Here is a 22381-nt window from a genome sequence, read left to right as displayed (position 1 = left end):
TAATTTTGTTAAAATAATGACTATAATTCAAAATTTTTATAGACATAAAAAGGATTTTATATTTTAAAAAAAGCAAGTGAAATCCCAAAATTATTCTTTGAAAAATATAATATAGCTAAAGATCTGCAATATATGGACTTCCTCATATAAAATTTATGGAAAAACCAACCTAATAGAACCATGCCCCCACCTCTTCTTAACAAATCTCCTCACTATGCTTATGATATAAAATAATATCATTTTTGTAATTAAATAAAATTTTTGGAATCTACTAAGTTATAGACTATCAACAGAAATTTTATATAGTTTATTAACAACATTTGAATTTAGTATATTATCTATCTAAGTTTGAATTAAAAAAGGCCGACACAGAATAATGTCGTGTAAAAATTAGTTGAAATACATTTAATCATAATGCTAGTTGTTAATCTTCCTGCTGTACTTAATCTATGAATGTATTAAGAGATATTATGATATTAAAGTTATTATTGCGGCATTGGCTTAGAAGGGAAAGGTTAGAGAGTGCTTAGAGCAACACAACCCTAAGATAACAATTAGCAACTCTAAACAATTTTATATTTGAGCACCTCCCCCAAAGGTCATTTTAATATTTTTTTAGGAGAATAGAAAATCACTAATTTGGCCTCTTTTATTTTTATGAGTATGCCCCATAATTTAAAAAAAAATAGGTTATATAAGAGCTCCTTAAATTTAAATAAAAAAGAAGGTTACTGACACTTGTATTAGAGTGGTCTTACAACTATGCCCCGTTCTCTTTTTTCTTTTTTATGGCCTCCGTGATGAAATATAAAAGATATAATTAAAATTAAAATTAACTATTTAGGCGACTTTGATATTTCCTTATATTTTTTATAATAAGAGCGGCTTAAAATTTCCAAATATTCGGAAATAATTATATTAATTTGACTAAAATCTTTAATTTAAATAATATGCCTAAACTTAGATCTGCTTGAGAGAAAACGTGCACTATTGCAAGGATTTTAGGATCTAACCTCGCCTTAGCAAGCATAGGGCCAGTCTCTGAGTGAATAATCCTTACTCACTCAGAGAATGGCCCTATGCTGTAAGGCTGATTGATTGAGGTGTCAGATGGCCGTATATCTCTTGACAGATCTAGTGCAAGCTATTACCAAAGTGAAATTATAGGTTGGCATTATTATTATGAATAAAGTATGTGATCTTCTAAAATTCCAGGCCATAATATTTTTTTGGCTAAAGTATTTGGTTAACCGTTTTTAAAAAATTGTGCTCTTTAACAACACTGCAAATTATAAATGAAAATGAACTTCCAATATACGATATTAAAAATTTTTTTTTTAATTCTTGCGTCCTTTAAAATGCGAGGGACAGGGTGCATCGTTAACTCCGCTGCTATGGTTTTTCTTGGTACTTAATTAAGATAGATTGGATTGAAAATGAAACTGACAAAGATCTATAAAAGTTGAGATCATGTTTTCATCGAAATACATTCTCCTTAAAAAAAATTAAATATGGCGTCTGAATTTTAAAAGATAGTAATAGAAATCTTTATATTTATTACACATGAGAAGGCCATTTATTTGGAATAACTTTTTTCTCATTTATTATTATAATTTATAAACTAAGTTATGTTAACTTTAACATCATTTATCTCGATATTACAAAATAAAATATAGATATATGTATGATTATGTCAATATTCAAAGCTTTTAAAAAAAAATATTAGTCGAATTAACATAATTTTAGAAATCCTAGAAAATCTCCTATTTTAAAAAATCATTAATTTCACTTAAAGGGAAATTTATGATGAAAGTAAATTTTTCTTTTTAAAACCTCCGCAATTACAAAATAATCGCTTTCAGGGTTGCAAGGTCTACCATATTAACTAGTAAACTACCACAATTTTTTAAATAAGTTAAAAATCTACCAAACTCTCAACATACAATTTTACCACATACTTTGTAAATTACATAGTCCGACATTCCAATTTTTTGCTAAAAAATAAGGTTTTGTATGCCCAAATAAAAGAAGAAATTTCCAAAAAAAATTCAATTCCCTCTTTATATTGGAATACCATATCCTTAAATTTGTTATATTATATCTGATAACAAATAAAGGATGGGATTTTATATTATTAGCGGCCATACCATAATTAGCTAATTTATATCAATTTTAAAATGATAAAAGAATTTACATTAAAAATTCTTCTTTTTTTTTACCAAAAATCTCATCTATGAATAAATCATTTTATATTATATACAATTTTTGAACTCATTTCCATAGTAATCACTTCAAAAACTCTTTTTTTTAAAAAAAATAAATAAAAAGCCAAATGCGAACCAGAATGTGAAAAGGAGAAAGGTGTATGTCTGTTAGGAACTAGCAACTTACCCGGCAAATGCTACTGTGTTGAAGGTTACAGTGGGGAAACATGCTCCCAAGAAGGTAACTAGAACTAAAAATTCTGATCGATCTTATCAATCCAATATCATGAAAAGAAAACGTTGATTTTTATTTAATTAAGAAATATAATTTTTTTTAAAAAACCCATCTCTGAACCCTAAATACAGTGATGATCATTTAATTTATTTGAAAATAAAATTATTTGACTTGCAAAAAAATTTATTAAAAATATTCCTATCAATTTTAGTTAAATAATTTTATTTACAAACATAATTAAAAAATATAGAAATATTTTGAATTAAAATCTGCACAACACTTTATTATAAATGATAATTATATTTGTTGTATCTACTACTATTATTATATATAGGTGTATAGTATATAATATATAATATAATTTTTATTTTATGTGTGCCTTTAAGTCTGAGATGGAATTTTATGACAATTATTTATTTATAAATTAATATAATACAGTATAATTACCACAACTCTTCCTAAACAAAGAAAACGACCACCTTCAATTTAATATTTCTCGTCATGAATAATTTTAAAAACGCAGCATGAAGAAGGTGATTAATATTTTTAAATGAACCTTTAGAAAATTATAGTATGCAAACAATCCTCAGCTTAATGTTAACTTCAATATGCCTTTATTTCGTGTTAAATAAAAAAAAAATTACGACGTTTTTTTTTTAAATTACAAAAAATCTAATTTTACGGATGATGTATTCCAACATGTTTAGAATATCTACCCTATGAACTCAATTTTGAAAATATAATTTATATTAACTCATACTTTATATTAATGTCAAAAGTTATTTAAAATTTTTTTCTAAAAATTACGAATAGGTTTTCTATAAATTCAGAAATACATTTCCAGTAAAATAAAAATTTAAAAAATAAACACACTTCAAACAATGATTTAATTTAAAGTTAAAAAAATAATAAACACACTGACTGGAAAAAAAGACATTGAAAAACACCCACCACATAAATTCAAAAGCGTTTATAGGTTTTAAAATTAAGTTATTTCACAACGTGCTTGAAATTATTCCAAATATTCTAACTGGGAAAGAGTTAATTGACTTTTATCAAGTGTGATGTTATTTTAAGCTTGCATCTTTTGAGAATTTATCTACAAATTTGACTTGTAGAAGAACTCTATTTTCGTAGCTCATATTTGTATTTTCATGTATCCTAAATGAATCCAACAACCATTTTTTTCTAATTTTGATAAATGGCCTGGGGCGGTATTTTTTTGAAATGCAAATTCCCTTGTGAAAATAGCATATTTTGATTGGTAAATTGCTTAAAAGGGTCATTTTTTTAATAGTGATATAACAATATTATCCTTAAAGGATAACCCCCCCCCCCACACCCTAGATAAAATAATTACACATTTTGGGAATTTTTTTAGCCCGTTTTAATTGTCAATTTTATTTTCCTCAATACGAGTTTATTAACTGTTATGTATCTTAAATTAAATTTAATCGCAAAATACCGATTTTTAATGTCTAATTGCCCAATTAAATTTTTTTCCCACTTTTTTTTGAAAGCTTTTTTTAGTGACCTCATAAAAAGAAGTTTGATATAGACGAATTAAAGTTTTTACTTTAAAATGCTTAACTCGTTTTATAAATCCTTCCCTTCATATTACAAATGAAATTTTTTATTTAATGTAAATTGAATAAATAAATAGTATCAATTTTTAAAAAAATTTATATTATTTCATTTTAAAAATAATGTTGCACACCAAAAAAAAATGAAGGTGGTGGTCGTTTTATATTGAGGGAGATATATTATATAAACTAGTGTTATCCATAATTAGATTAGGCAATACATGGTATCACCCTTGCATGATTAATTTCCAAGTCAATCCGCGTGTATTGTCAATATATATAAATTAAAAGTGAATCTAAAGTTCATTGCTAAATTGCTCGGAATTTATAGGATAAATAATTCTATAAATACTAAAATCAGATTATCTTTTTTCAAATTTATAAACAGGCTCAAGCATATATGCTATTGTTATTTTCCAAATTTAAAAAATTTGTTTTTACCTTATAAAAAGTTGATAAGCAGTGATTACGGGTAACTTAATTAAGAATATATTTTGTGAATATTTTTATGAACTTTTAATTTTTAATTTAAGGTTTTCTTATACTTTCTAAACCTTTCAAAACCTTTTTTTTGTTGAATAAATTTGCATTTAATATATTTATATTTTCGGGAACATAACAATAATAAAATTTAATTAAATATTTCGCGAAATGTCAGATGATAACGAATGCATCGTGAACCCATGCGGAAATTATGCTTTGTGTACCAATACGGTAGGCAGTTTCAAATGCGAATGTATACCGGGCTTCACGGGAGACGGATTTGATTGCGAAGGTAATGCTTTGAATAATTAATTAAAATAAAAATTAGAGATAAAATGAATTTCAAGTCTTCCGGCAAGAGGGCGGGAGGCTGAGCCCTTCCGTCAAATATAATTTTTTCCAGGTTTAAGAAATGTTTATGAAATTATTTTCGGTCCAGTCCAAGTTTTTCCTTTAGGTCCGATCCGGGGGCCGCACATTTTTTGGAAAAAAAATTGTAGCCTAGATAGGGACAAACTTGCAAATCTCTTTTACCACATTCACAGTTAGCGTTCAAAATATGCTCTAATTTTGCATTCTACCCCACGAATTTGCCCTAATGAATGAGGGTAACATAAATTATTCGCTAATAAAATTGCTAAAATGTTTTGATCTATAGATACTCCACTTTCACAGGGAAAAATATATTATAAAAAAAATATATTTAACAAATATTGATTCACAGATAATTGAATTTTTTTTGCTATTCAGATATTTTCAATTTATTCACCCAATTATAATGGTATTCAATTGTTGACCCCCTCCTCCCCCTCCCCCCATCCTTTAAATAAAATTATTATTATTTCGGTTTTTTTAACATTCACCGTATAATAGTAATTAATTTAATGCTAGAAAAGTGAATTAAGAGAATATTCAAAATTTAAAATAATTTTCCCTGATTCAGATTGAGAAGGCATTCAGTAGCAAATAAATTCCTAAAATAATATATTTATAGAATATCTTATTTTATTTTATTTTACAAGATTTAAACGAATGCGAAGAAGGTACACATAACTGTAATGATGATGAGGTTTGTTTCAATCTACAAGGTACTTACAAATGCGGAGATTGTCCAGCTGGTACAAGAAAATCTGACAAAATATGCTTAGGTGAGTTTCATTTATAAATATTATTCTCTCATTTTCCTAACTAACTCTGATAGAAGTATAATCTACAAATATAATATAATTATTTGAAAAATGCGTTTAGAAAAAGTGTTGGAAACGGAGTTGCTAAAGTATAGATATAAACATGTGGTATCTATATCTAAATACACATTTATAAAAAGTATCTGTATTTATAATATTTGAATTAAATTCATCATTACAAAAAATTTTACAAGATAAATAGGGGTGCCTTAATTATAAAAATGTTGAGAATGTTGTAATATTAAAATCTAAACAATTATATTTTTTTTTTAAATTTTCTCTTTAGCTTTCTACCTTTTCTGGTGGTAAGCTCCTTCAACATCTCTCTCCACTTTATGTTATTCATACAATCTCTTTTATCTAATTTATACTTCTCTATATTGGCTCTAACTTTATGGCCCCATTGAAGTTTTGGCCTTCCTTTTTTTACGTTTACCCATCACTTCCAAACTCTCAACCTTATTTCCTAAGTAGTTCAAAGGTCTTCTCATTGTGTGCCCATACCACCTAAGTCTGTTTACCATTAACTTAGTCTTAATGGGCAATACCTTTAAACTACTTAGTATTCTTGTACTGCGCACTTTATCCTTTCTTGTTACCCCAGCAATCATCCTCAGCATTCTCATCTCCATAGTTTGTAGACTTCTCTCATTTGATTCCTTGGTTGGCCATGTTTCCTAACTATATAGGATAGTTTGTAGTACTATGGAACTGTAAATTTTTCCCTTTAATTTGTGTGGGATTCTTTTGTCAAATAGCACTCCAGATAAAGATCTCCATTTTAACCACCCTTGATTAATTTTAGTCTTTATCTCTTTTTCTATTGTGCCGTTTGTTTGTATAGTGGAGCCCAAATATTTGCAGCTTTCAATTGTCGATATCTGCCATTCATTTATTTCAATACTCTCTGTTTCATCTCCTCCTATCACCATATACTCCGTCTTTTCGCTATTTACTTTTAGTCCGTGCTTTTCTAGGATATTTATCCAACTCACTAATCTTTCTTTCATTTCATCCTTGGATTCGGCAAGTATCACAATATCATCTGCAAATATCATATTCCACGGGACTGTTTGAGGTATAGACGGCGCTAATACAACTATTACTGTAATGAAGAGAAGTGGGCTGAGAGCCGACCCTTGATGAACTCCTTCTGCTATTGTCCTGCTGAAGTACCTGTTGTGCTACGGACCATTGTTGTATGGCCCATATACATATCCTGTATTATTCTTATATATTTTTCGGGACCTTTTTGTGGCGTAGCGCCCACCAGATAGGTTTTCTTGGGATTCTATCGAAGGCCTTTTCTAGATCGAGAAAAACCATGTGTAGCTTTTTGTTCTTTTCCCTGTATTTTTCACTCATTTGTCTAATTGCGTGGATAGCATCAGATGTTGATCTTCCAGGCATAAAGGCAAACTAAGTCTCTCCTATTTCGATTATGTCTCTTAATCTTTTTCTATTATTTTTCGTATAGTTTTAGACAGTGTGACATTAATTTTATGCCTCTGTAATTATGACAATTGTGTGGATCCCCTTTATTTTTGAAGATAGGAACATAGCACTGTCTTCATTTTTGAGGAACCTCTTCATTTATAAGTATTTTATTGTATAGATTTGTGAGGAAATATATTCCATTATCTCCTAATGCTTTAAGGCTTTCTATGTTTTTCATATGCTTGATGCTGCTCTGTTCTGCTTTTGGTGGTATAAGGTTTTGACATGGGGAGTGTTCATCTAAATGTATTATGTGAGGATTAAAGTTGAGAAGCTCCTGAAAATATTCTTTCCATCTATTCATTATTTCTTTCCTTTATTATCAATTTCCCATCTTTATTTTTGATTACTTTCGGAGCTCCGTTTATAATTCCTAGAATTCTTTTCTCGCTGTTTGGCTAATCTGTATATTTTATTTTGCCCTTCTTTGGTATGTAGCTCTTCATACATGTATGCCATAGATTTGGCCCTAGCCACCGCCTTTGTAGCAATTCTCTTAAATTTTTTGTATCTTGTCTTGTCATCTGGGTTTTTGGATTTGTACCATATTTTATAAAGGACTTTTTTCTCCCGTATAGTGGTTTGTACATCTTCATTCCACCACCATAGTTCTTTGTATGATTTGTTACCTCCTCTTGTCAAGCCTAGTGTCGATTTGGTAGTGTCTATTAATCTGGATGAAAGGTCTGTCCACATTTTTCCACTGACTTGTGAGGAATCTATTGTTTCAATGTTTCCATTGATTGCAAAGGCATCTGTCATTGTTTTTAATTTACCCCATTTGATGCATGGTTCCAGTTTTATCTTGCTTTGAGTGGATTTATTTGTGATGTGTAAATCCATGACTAGTAGCTTGTGTTGCGCGGCTATATCTTCTCCTGGGATGACTTTGCACTCTATTACATCTTTTAATCTTCTACGAGAGATTAGCATGATAATCAATCTGTGTTTTCCTTGTACCACTTTCATATGTTATTTTATTACAGTGTTGTCATGATTTAATAAAACATATTGACGATTAAATTAAAACCCATCCTTATAAAATTATAATCTTTGCAAAAATAATTAAAATAACAAAAGGAATAAATAAAAGAAATTTCAATAATGCTTTGTCTATATTTTATTTATTTTTGCAAAGATTATAATTTTATATGGATGGGTTTTAATTTAATCGTCAATATGTTTCATTAAATCATCACAACACTGTAAATGACTGTCTATTTTTCCTATAGTAGGTGTTGGTTAAGTCAAGGTCGAAGGCTTGCGCAAATTTCAGTATATGCTCTCCTTCGTCATTTCTTTCTCCATATCCAAAACCACCATGATGCCTTATGTAGCTGTCTCTTGCTTTTCCCACATGTGCATTTAAGTCACCACCTATTATGACTAGGTCATCCTTAGGTATTTCCATTACAGCTTCATCAAGCATAGCTCTAAAGTCATCTTTCTCTTCTTCCTTGCAACCAGTTTGAGGAGCATATACTGAAAGGATGTGTAGTAAATTCTCTCGTTTTACCTTTAAGTGTACCAATATTCAAACTTGCTAATCTTGTCTTCTTTGCGTTGACCTTTATTTTACTTTTCACATTATGGAGGTCTACACCCTGTGCGTCGCTTGTAGGGAACGCCCTAACTTTCATATTCATATTTTCATTTGTTTCCTTCATTTTGTTTATCGGTGTGTCATCTCTAAGCTCCGAAATTCATCTTACTATATGTCTTTACACATCAGTATCGAAGAAAAACCTGAAAAATCTTTGCTTCTTACCAGGATTGAACCTGCGTCCTCTGTGTCCTGTTTCCAATACATCATAACCCATTAGGCCACCCCGGCGATTAAACAATTATTACTTATGATAATATATTTTGCATGTGTTAATGTTATCAAACGGCTTGATTATTTAAGTCAAAAAAATTTCACAAGCGTGGAGATTTTGCTCATATTTGGTGGAAGGGTTTGGACACCTCATAACGATCCGGAGACTTGCGTAATTTGACTAAAATATTGGAATAACCGTTTTTAAAAATTCGAGCCATTTAAAAACACTAGTATGCGTATTGTTAAAATGCAACAATTACCATTTATCATTTAATTATATATTTTGCTTATGTATTATTAAAATTTGGCAATTATTATTATTTTTATAGAAGAAATATCAATTCAATAAATTTTTTTATCTTAATTCAAAATTTCAATTTTTTTAAAATTAGGCATTATGCACATCTTACATTATGATGAAAATTGTATCTATATTTAAGATATTCTAATTGTATCTATATGCAGATATATATATGTTTATAAATAATCTATTTGTATTTAAATCTATTTGAAAAGTATCTTTTAACAATTCATTGAAAGTGTTAAATATAAGTAATAAGGGTCATTCTGGACTTCCCAACCTAATTTTTTTTAAATGTGTTTTATATAAAATTAAAAGTAAAACTTATTTTTAAAAAATGCTAATGTATTTTAAAAAATATTTATCCAAATTTACTATTCTTAAGTTAATATGATATTAAACTAGTAATATTTAGAAATATATAATGTTTTGTAACACTAAATACCATTGCATGAAGTTATATATAAAATATTTGTATACAGCAGATATACAAAATCAAATAAATTTTTTATTCATTTTAAGGGCTTGTATAGATATGGTCTAATATAGCCTAAATGGGCATATACCCCCCCCCCCTCTAATATTTCCTCTCACGTTAAGTGGGAATTTATTTTTTATGACCATGCAAAAAATATAAAATTTAATTTTAATATATAAATGTTTGATAAAAATAAAAACAAACCATAATAATCTTAACATCCTGTATATTTTATAAGTCATAATCATATTCATATCTTTCATTTTTATGTAACTAATTCAAAGATATCATAATTAATATTTGAAATTTAAATTTGTTTTTTGCTTTCAAAAGACGTTGATGAATGCTCCGAAAGAAAACATGATTGCGATGTACACGCTCAGTGTTTCAATGTTCCAGAAAGTTATGGCTGCGTCTGCCGTGAGGGATTTGCAGGAGACGGTAAAGTTTGCATGGGTAATCCTTAAAACCTTTCAACTGATTTCAAGATTTGTATATTTATAATGATTACTAATAACTAATTTTTCTTTAAAATACTCTTGTAAATGAAATGAATAATAATTTGTGGATGAAAAAAAAACAGTATAAGCTTTAGTCTATATTCTGTAAGCTGATGCAAGAACTCTTATATTTTATGAATTTATGATTAGTGTCAAATCTATATTTGCAATTACGAGTTAAAAGCCTATAATTTCTTCAAAATGTTTTACGAAAATTTATATTCCCTTAACTCACATTTCTATTGACAAGATATTGATGAATGTTCTAGTGATATTTTTAACAAATGTCATGAGAAGTCCGTATGTTCTAACTTTTTAGGATCTTACAATTGTACTTGTATGGAGGGGTTTATTGGGAATGGATTCAATTGTACCAAAGGTGTTTATTATTCTTTTATCATTTTTTTTCTTTCAATTTTGAAAAAAAAATTATATTATACTTTTCCACTTTCTTTTTTATATTGGTATAAGCAGTATTATAAATATTTTAAGGTTGACATTGATTCCGATTCAAATTTTTTTTTATATTTAACTTGTCTCAAAAACCCTAAAAGGCACACATATTAAAATTTAAAGTATACTTAATTTTTTAATAATATCTCATTTTGTTCCTTTATATTAATTCTTATAATTAGTGTAATGCACTCTGACCGGGTCGGACCACGGTCAAATTTAGACCTTAATTCTAAATAAACCGGTCCTGGACGGTCTTTATATGTTTTTTTTATTTTTAAAATAATTTTGTTTTTACTTAATTTAATTCTTGTTTATTGAAAGTATAAGTAGAATGTTTCTTTGATAAACATTGGTTTTATATTGCAAAATAAAAAACTAAAATAGTTTCTCTAGAAAAATTTTATAAAATTAAGTACAAAAAATTTAGGTATAAAAATATTAAATTTTTCTTGAATTTTATTTTAGGGAATGAGTGATGCATGGGGTGGTTGCGGGAATCAAAATTTTAATAACTTTTTACGTATAAAAATTAAATATTATTTATCATTTAAAAATAATAGGCAAAAAATGTATAAAATAATAATTTCTATTTTAAAATTTGTGTCTTAGAAGTAGCACGCATTAACCTCATAAAAATGGCCCCAATCCCATACACTCATTAAAAATATATTTTTTAAAATATTTATAGTAGCTATTTTGTTAGGGAAAATTATGAAAGAAGGTTTTTTCTTCTCTTTTATATAAGATAGTTTTTTTGGGTTGGTAATAACCTCTATTTAATTATTTTTTAATTGCAAAGTCCTCAAAAGTTAATTTTTCAATTATAAATCATATGATTTACAAACTGTTTTTAATCCATATTTTAAAAAAAAATTCAAAATCCAAATATATAAATACTATAATTAAAATACATTATAAATTCATAACATTTTCATTAAAATTTCGAAAAATTCAAAGTATTATACACACATTTAGACTTCATTTAAAATTTTCTTTTATTATTATTACTAATTAAAAAAGATTCAGCTGAAGAAAGAACAGACTTAACAATGGCGGTGTCTGATCCCGATCATGTCCAAGAAGAGGAAGCTATCTGCGACGACTTTTGTGATGCCAACGCGGAATGCGTCAATCCGATCATCGAAGTTTTGACCTCGGCTCAATTGAAACCCTTTTGCAAATGCAAATCGGGGTTTCAAGGGAATGGATTGGTGTGTTCAGGTTTCTCCTCCTGACGTCATAACATGACTTTCTTAGTGGATAAATATTCATTAAGATATACGAGAGAATATTAATTAATTAATTTTTGGAATTTAGCTACAGGAAAAATACGTTGTAAGTTTAGTTAATTTTTCTTATCCTTCAATTAAACTTATTTTAAATTTATTTAACTAAAATAATGAACAGATATCGATGAATGTTCTTTCAACGAAACAAATTTTTGTGGCCTCAACAAGGTTTGCATTAATGCTATCGGTAGCTATGTTTGCGTGTGCGAAAGTGGATATAAACTTGTCAGAGGCAATTGTGAAAGTAGAGCTAATTAATGAAATAAATTTATTAAGAAATTTGTCTATTATTTGAAAATTCAAGACTGATTTTTGGTATGAATCAAAATAAAAAAGAGAGATCAATGTTAATTTGGGAAATTTTTTAAAAAAATGAATTCACATCCTTTGGTTTAAGAACCAAGCCCCAAATTATAACAAGTTAATTCTTAAGATCAAATTTTCTGAAATCAATTAAGGATTTTGAATTATAAATTTATTACCCGCAAAAGAGATAACACATTTTTAAATTAAAAAAAATAAAACAAAGATATAGATGAATGCAAAACGTCTTCTCCTTGTCCACCCAACTCAAGATGCTCAGATAAAGAGGGCAAGTTTCAGTGTATTTGCAACAAGGGTTACACTATGGTTCAGAACAAATGCATCGGTAAGTAAAGTTATTTATTGATTTTAATACTAAATTTATCATTTATTATATATTATCAATTTTAAAAAATTTATTAAGAAATAGGCTAATTATTTATTATCACCTTCTACTAACCAGTAAAATTTTCACAAAGCAATCATGCAGAAAAAATTGAGCATTTATAGACTAATTTTGTAATCTAGTTTTGTTCAGAAATTTATTGGTTATTATTTTGATAAAAGTAAAGTAAACAAATTAAAAAAATTTTGATAGACATTGATGAATGCAGCTATACGAAGAACGTGTGCCCCAAAAATTCGGTCTGTCACAATCTTAATGGCTCATTCGCTTGCGATTGCAATCCAGGATTCGTCAAAATTGAAAAAAATATTGATCTCGTTGACATTATTATGGATAACATAGAAACAGAAGGAAACTTTGATTCAATATGCGAGGATATTAATGAGTGCGAGGGAAACAATTCACTTAATAGCAAGGGTCCGTGTACCGAGGAATCAAATTCTTTGTGTATCAACAATATCGGAGGATACTCTTGTGGTTGTAAATCCGGTTACTACAGACCAAATATTAGCGGGACGAATAAAACTGGGCCGTGCGTGGATATAGACGAATGTAATTTGTCCCCTCAAAACTCAACCCTTAATTCCCTTAAGTTATTCTCACCAAAGAATTCCAAAAAATTGATATTAACATCGGCTCAAACCTATAGCTATCTATTCGATAAAACTAACATCGATGGTTATAGCGATTTCCCCACCAATAGCAATATTTCAAAATGTCCCGAAGAATTGGGCCTGATTTGCAGGAATATTCCTGGAAGCTATGAATGTTTATGCCGTGACGGATTTAAACCAATAGGATCCATAAATGAAGAAAATGATTCGTATCCCGATTGCGTTGACATAGATGAATGTGATGAGGATGCGAAAAAAGGTAAATTATGCGGTACGGTGGAAAACTCTGGGTGTGTAAATACTGTCGGTGGGTACCAATGTAAATGCTTACCCGGGTTTGTTAAAGGAAATATTAATATACCAGATGAGCTAAATGTTGAGAAATCTAAGAACGATGACAATATTTGCGTTGATATAGATGAATGTCAAGTCTTTAAACGGTCATGGCTAGGCAATAATGTGACGGATAGTAAATATGATAGTTACGATTTTTGTACTGATAAGCTTGGAATCGCCAACAGCCTTTGCCAAAATACTAAAGGCTGGTATGAGTGCGTTTGCTCGCCAGGATTTTACAAAGTTTCTCTTACTCATGATCCATTGAAAGAAGATGACTTCGTGTGCCAAGATATCGATGAGTGTGAATTGTCATCTTGGGAACGACGCGTACATAACGAAGCCTTTAAAATGTCTTTTATTAAAAGCCTTAAAAATAATCAAATATATCGCGACATTTTGACAAACTTTGATATTGATAACAATGATCTATCGTCTCACCTGAATACAACTATAGTGCAATCATTATTTTTAAAAATCAGAGAATCTTTCGAGGAAGACATCATTCCCGAGAGACATGATGACAATCACGTTTGTTCATTCATAATAAAAGATTCAACCTGTTCAAATAAAAATGGGACTTTCGATTGTGGGTGTGATACAGGATTTAAGATGGATTTTAAAACTTTAAAATGTGTAGATATAAATGAATGCGATGTAAATTCTACCGACATATGTCTTAAGATTTCTAACTCATATTGCAGTAACGACATTGGTGGTTATGAATGTAAATGCTTGCCTGGATATAATCTTAATATATCCTCAAACCAATGCCAAGATGTTAATGAGTGCTTAAAAAATCCCTGTAAATCGTCTACCAATCGAAGTTCCAGTATTTCTAATACTTTGTTAGTTGATCCCATCTGCATTAACTCACAAGGTGGATATAAATGCATATGCCCTAACGGATTTAAAGAAAAGAATTCTAATCAAAATAAATCTAACTTGCTGACATGTGAGGATATCGATGAATGCGAAGTAAATAATTTAAATGAGGCATCTGAACCACCATGCTTTGAAGTGTCAAATTCAATATGTCTCAACACATTAGGATCGTATGATTGTATATGCCCTACTGGCTTTAATCTAACAGTTACCAAGAAACAAAATTCTAATATATCTATGAATCATACTATTAACGCCTGTGTAGATATCAATGAATGCTCAGTAAACAATTCGATTCTAAACGATTGTATAACGCGAATACCAGGTTCAGTATGTAATAATACGGAAGGTGGTTTTGAATGCGTATGCGCTAAGGGAATGGTATTTAAGTCCAAGAAGCTTTTATCTCATGTTTCAGTTTCCAAGTTGACATTTGCGGCATCCACCCCAGAAGGTACATGCGAAGATATTAATGAATGTAGAGGAAATATATCCGGTCCTTGCCCTAGTAAAGACCACGTTTGTCAAAATACGTTTGGATCCTTCAAATGCGTGTGCTCAGAAGGATATGTCGAAACTATTCTTCCGGCCATGAAAAACAAAACTGATGCAATCATATGCCAAGATATAGATGAATGTGTAAGCATACCTAACCCCTGCTTCTCTTTAAAAAACACGATATGCATAAATTATAATGGTAGCTTTGCCTGTCAATGTTTAGAAGGCTACCATAGCGTGGGAAATGGGACAAATTGCGTAGATATAAATGAATGCGAAACAAATGGTGATTGGGTCAATTGCGATTCAAAGACAAGCCTTTGCATCAATACAGAAGGTTCTTACAGATGCGAGTGCAAGACTGGATTCGAGAATAAACAGGAAGACTCAGAAAATCAGCACACCATGAGTAATTCAAATGAAACGGCATTAAAAGTAGGTCAAGGAATGAAGGACCTAGTATCTTCAACAACAAATTTAGTTGAAAATACGGAACAACTGATCACTATTAGTTTCATGAATGTTTCAAAAGCGCATGTGCATAAAATGAGATCCTCTCCAGTATCTGCAACTCAATGTGTAGATATAGACGAATGCAGTTTGTTTAAAAATTCTCCAAATTCTTTTACAGGTAATTTTACCCAAGGAATATTTTCCTCCGTAAATGACAACTTAGTGCAATCCGCTGTTCAAAAGTCTTCTTCCTGGAGCGCCTTAAAATATCCGGCTAACCAAAGGTGCCACCCTGACTTGGCTAAATGTACTAACACGTTCGGGTCTTTTATATGTGAATGTAATCATGGTTATGAAGGAAATGGGATGGTATGTACGGACGTGAACGAATGTCATCAAGCCAATATATTTTTCTTTGGTAGCTCCATCTGCGGTCGAAACTCATTCTGTGTTAATCTTGTAGGCTCATTCGTTTGTCAATGTTTGCCCGGGTTTGCCTACTTCAACCGTACTAAAGATGTAATTGATAATAGCATAGTCTCCAATGATCAAAATACGGCTATAGCTACAAACCAACATTCCCCCGAAGAATGTTCGAATATCGATGAATGTCTAAATGGGAATAACAATTGCGATCCTACCACATCGAGATGCGTCGACACTGGTAAAATATTTGGTTGATTTTGGATATAATTAATCGTTTTGATTTAATATTATTTCAAATTAGTTAAGGTTTAGATCGATATAATTATATAATATACCAAGCTCTATTTTCATCGAAGGGTCTGAGTACTTTTGAATTACCCTCTTAACTAGGAAGATTTAACTTTATTCAATTTAGTTGGTTCATTCAAATGCGTTTGCAAGAATGGATTTTCTCCGAGAATTGAAAACAGCAGTCAAACAGAAACTCTTGGAAATTATACCGTCTCATGTTTAGATGTAAATGAATGCTTTTCTGAGGAACTAAATAATTGTCATGAAAATGCGAGATGCTCCAACACCAAAGGGTCATTTCAGTGCATTTGCTTAGAGGGATACTTTGGAGATGGAAAAGTCAATTGCACCCGTAATTATTAACAATTATTTTTTAAAATTAATCAAATTTAAAAATATTGTTTCTTTAAAATCTATTTTACCTAATTTCATTTTCTTAAATCTCACTTTTTTTCAAGATAGTTATATATTTTATTATATTGTATTAGGAAAAGGGCTCACTACTTTTCAACCCTCAACCATATTAGAGATTATAACTTTCACTAGAACCCCCATCTCTAACAAGATTTTAGTGGCTAGCGATCAGAAGTTATTAGGTAAAAAAAAATACTCCTTGTGCATTAGTTCTTTTCTTCCTTTTTTATTTTCTTTTCTTTTTTCTAATTCTGTTTCTGAAATCATTATTCAAACAATTACAAAATTATAATAGTTGACCCAAAGGCTAAGAGAATCAAGCCAAATATTAGTTCGAAAGCGATTCTTTCTAACAAAGTCACTGCTCTTAGAAGAGTTTCCGTTCCGAAAGCTAAAATTCAACCTGCCAAGAAGCCTAACATCAAATTTAAAATTACTGGTTTCATTATTTATTTAAATGAAAAATAAATTTGTAAAATATAATCAGGATTTTATTTGAAAATATTTTATTTTATAAGTGAAGTTGCCACAATATTGTGATTAAAGATCTTCCACGGGGGGGGGGGGGGGTGTTTAACCTAACCCTAAATACCAGTCCATTGCATCTAATTATGATGTCCGGTGTCGTCAGATAGTCACGGTATCGGTCGGTATTGATATCGGGTTGGGTCAGTGTATCGTTCTCGGCAAAATGAAACTGATACATCTCTGATATATAACATATATATGTGATAATTAATAATAAAATAAATATTCATCCAAGGTAAGCAAAAGATATCTTCATCTATATTGAATACAACAGATTCCATCTCTCCTATATTAGCCAAAAAATTAATCCCCCCTAAGAAATTGGTCGTATTATCAACAAAAGCTAAAAGCACCATCCCGATCTTTGAGAAAAGATTATTAATCACATATAACAAATCTTCTGCCGTGAGTTCTAATAGGGTATCCAAAACAAAAGATTCTATTCATAAAACTAGTAATCTCCACGATGATAGGAAGGGCAAAGTTTTATTATCTCAAAGTAACTTTAAAAATACAATTATTAGGCTAAATATTTAAATGTATGCAAAATTAAAAGTCAGCTGTTAATAACCCATTTAATTTATTACCATTCAAATTACGAACAATAGCCATCTACTTGATATTAAATGTAATTTAGAACCCAGTTAGCGTAGTTAAACGGCTCAATTTGTGCTGATTTTAAAAATGTCTAACTCAATATTTTATCCAAACAAATAGATACAAGTCTCAAGAATTTGCTCATAGTCGGCACAAAGGTTTGGACATCGATTAGAGAAATCTCGTGACTTAGTTAAATTGTTTCTGGCTAAAATATTGAATTAACCGTGTTTAAAAATCGGTTTAAATTGAGCTGTTTAATAACACTAACCGCTGAAATTTCTTCGATTTCTGTTGAAACCTTTATTTTGGCAGGTTTAGAGATTGTAATATAGAAAATATTAAAAACTAATATGTGCCCAAGTTAAGAGAAAACATGAAAACTAACTTTATTTTTTTTATACTAAAGTTTTCTTAATTACAAATTAAAAAAAAAATTAAACAATAAACGGAACCGCTCTAATTCACACCCTGTTTGTATTATCAAAATTATCCCCCTTCCATCTCATTTCGACTTTTGAAATCGAAAGCGTTAAATTTGATGTTTTTTCTAAACTAGTGTTTTGTTAAACATTTAACAAAATTGATGATAAAAACTGAATATCTCATTCGATTTCTTTACTATATTCTTAACATACAAAGATAAACCACAAATAGATAGGAGTCATATGAAAGCGTTATCAAATATTTCCAAATCCGGTAGCTCCATTTCAGAAGCTTCAATGAGGAAAGTATCTTTAGCTAAACCAGAATCCCTTATGAACATATTTTTAATAAAGCCAAGTAGATACTTAGATTTAATTTAAGATAAATATAATATGAAGTTGAGTCATTTTTAAGTAAAAATTACTTTTAAATTGATTCTATGTCTACGCTCAAGCAAGAAATTAAAACCTCGCAAGTTTATTTCGAGCGAAAATGTTTGCTCTGCCAGTTGCTATACATTGCATGTTTTTATGTTGAAATTCGCTCTAACTATGAATGAGGGGTAAGACGTGCGTTAATGCATAGAATTTCAAAAACTTTAAAAAAATAAATAAACTTCTAGCTCTTAAACCAAGTTGAGAAAAGATATGAGAATAACCTTATTTTTTATAATACTAATCCGTTATAAAAAAAATTAACTGAACGAAACGGAACGGGTTTAAAGGACTGTCATTTCCGGTTCGATACCACATCTTTGTTTTTGTAATATCTAAATTCCTCTCCCTCTCTCATTTTGATCCTCCTTGGAAATTTATGAAGGAAGCGTAAAATTTGATATTTTTTTAAATAACTTATGTGTGGGTTAAACATTTAACAACATTGATAATAAAGAACTAAATATTTCATTCGATTTCTTCCAATATTCTTAATATACAAAGAAAAACCACTCGTAGATACGAAGCTTGTAAAAGCGTTATCAAATGTTTCTAAATCGAGGAGCTCCGTCCCAAAGGCTTCAAAGAGAAAAGCGTCTCTTGCTAAAAATAACCCCCTTCTATTAAAACCAGGTAAATATTTAGATCTTATATTTTAAAAAAAATATAAATTTTGATTCATTTTATTAATTTCAAAATAACTCTATGGCTACGTTCCAGCAAGCAATTAAAATGGCGCAATTTGATTCCAACTAATTTTTTTCGAAACAAAAATGTTTGCTTTACCGTTTTTTATTTACAACAACGGTCTGGACCGGTCTTTTATTTGAGGACCATGTTACGGTCCGGTCCGTGTATAATAGTCTCTTTTCCGTAACCAAACCCCTCCGTGACCTTTGCTACTTACTATTTACATGTTTTTTTAAACCTTTTGGCGAATAAAATAGCGCGATTTTAAGCTTTGTTTAAACGTATGGATTGAGATGTATAGAATTTCCAAACTTTTAAAAATTTAAAAATTACCACTAGTTCGTAAACAAACCGTCATAATATCCTTCGAAAGGCAAAATTCCAAATCAAGCAATATATCGTTTGCAGCCAAGACCGACGACCGTTACCGAAACATTACGAAAATAATAGTGAACATACCACGCATCGTTAACAAATTTGAGAATAAAACTTTATCTCGAATTCACAACCATCAGGAATTCAAAAAGGAAGATATTAGGACAAATAAGATTCACAAAAGTTTTTTTTTGCTTTTTTAAAATATTTATTGCTATATTAGGTCCATAGGTTGTTTTAAAACAAGTCAAAAAAAAGTAAATGATGTGTTTACCTAAATTAACATTAAAATATTACTTATCGTTTATAATATTTTATGCGTAAGGTTTCTTAAAATCCTATTTTTGAAATTTAATGAGAAAAATTTTTAAGTGATTCGTGTAGAGATATGTATTAGATATAATGTATTTCACTTATAAAACTTAACAAAATAAAGTTCACTAGATGGCGTTTTTTCGTCGATATTTTGATTAAATTAATATGAATAGGATCACCTTTAAAAAAAGAAAAGGTATGTAATCTGCTTATGATAATATTAAGTCCATAGTTTATACAGCATATTTACACAACGTAATTATAAAAAAATTTTAATTTATTATTCTAATTCAACAGAAAAACTTATCAAAGAAAATTGGAGAATCAGTACAACTCCCTTCACAACTTCCAAACGGATATCAATCCCCACTAAACGTGGGAAAACTTTGTCAACCATCCTTCCATTCATAATGGTCAGAAAGGATAACAGGGATATTAAGATGCTAAAAGGAAAAGCCCCTAGGACCAAATCCAAACACCTAGTGAAGGTTAACAAAAAGGATGGCTCAGATAAAAAGACGATCGGCGGTAAAAACAAAGTTGGTGTTAAAAATTATTTCCGAGAAAGAACTCGTACATCCAAAGCAAGTAAAAATCCAAAACATTTGATGCTCAAGAAATTAGTAGCTCCTAAAATTTTTAACGTGACTAAAAGTAAACACAGCAACTCACTTGCTACCCTCAAGAGACCCATAATAATTACAGTTTTGAAGGATGCGAAAAAGGTGCGCACGTCACAATCAATAAATTTGAATCCCTTGATGCTCAAGAAAGTAGTAATTCCTAAAAAATTTAGAGCAGGCAAAGATAGTCCCGCTGTTTCTTACCTCCAAAGACCAGTCATTAGTACAATCTTGAAGAAAGACGTTAAGAATATCCGCACATTAAAATCTAAAGATCCAGATTCTTTGATGGTCAAGAAATTAACTATTCCTAGAAAATTTAACGTGTCTAAACACGGCTCTCATACTTCACCCCGACTATTGATCACGGTTAAAGCTATAGAGAAACGAGTAAAACAAAGAAATTTGATAGCAAATCGAACTTTTGTTCCTGATAGAAGTTTTGAGGTTAAAGCTTTACCCAGATTACTCGAAAAAAATGGCTCAGTCAAGGCAATGCAAAGTATTAAAATTTTAAAAATATTATTCATTCATAAGATATAATATGTTTATCTCACACTAAGATATTGTGTTTTAACTATTTAATCTTCGGGGATATACCCTTTTAATAATATTTTTTTTTAAATAATATATTTATTCAACTTTTTAAATAAAAAAAATATATATTAGATAATGAGCTATTTAAAAAATATTAATAATTATATAGTATATAAAGAACTTTAAAGAAATAAAATTGCTACCTATAAATATTACACTTTCTTCCAATATAAAATTTAATTTTCGAATAAATAAATTAATAATACAAATTTGCCAAAAAAAACAAATACAAGATCGCAATACATCTGTCAAGATTAATAAATCTACAAATAAATCCCTTAAAAGTAGGACATTCGCAGTTGATATTCTGCGAAATATATCTGAAAGGTTACCTGAAAAGATTGTTAAAAAAATATCGAGCTCAGCTCCTAATCGCGTCAACGTTAATGTTATTGCTAAAAATAATTCCTCGGGTAAGATTAAAGGTAATATATTTATTTAATATTTTTATATCACAAGAATTATATATTTCTTTCTCTTCCATTATTTTTACAATATCATTGAAATTTTCTTTATTAATTTATTACCTTACAAAATTATACCACCAATATAATTAGAATTTTATCAAAAATTATATAAATTATAAAAATATATTTGAAACCATGTCCAAAACATGAATTTTTTTTGTTTTCGCTTCCAATTTAATGTATCAAGATACTTTATTTGTAACCAGTCTTTAGACCGTCTCCTGGCTCGACTTACTTAAAGGCCTGCTATTTAGTATCGACTAAATAAAAACAAAAGAAAATATTTTTCCCAAAAATCAATAAATAAACATAAACATCAACCAAAAAATGCAAAAAAACAAAAAAAAAATATGAATAAAATACAAAAAATAATATTGCCACAAATTTTAAAACAAACCAACATAGGGTGAACTAGCTCAATAACTTTTTAGCTTATGCTAAAAAGTAATTAAGTATCCAAATTGAGTCAACTCAGAACACAGCCTTAGTGCTTACAAAATTAAGCATAAGTGTTCATTCTTTCTCAATAAAATTGGCATTTTTTAAAAAAATAAGACACAACAAAACGAAAAGGTTAGATTTGTAAGAGCGATTGTTTTACCTGGAATCCTCGTGGATTCCGAATCTCACAATTTGAAATCATACCCTGAGGGGCGATTTTTAAATTTGAA

Source organism: Gordionus sp. m RMFG-2023, chromosome 1 (genome assembly GCF_954871325.1).
Source record: "Gordionus sp. m RMFG-2023 chromosome 1, tfGorSpeb1-WG-v2, whole genome shotgun sequence".
NCBI lineage: Eukaryota > Metazoa > Nematomorpha > Gordioida > Chordodea > Parachordodidae > Gordionus > Gordionus sp. m RMFG-2023.
This window is presented reverse-complemented; position numbering follows the sequence as displayed.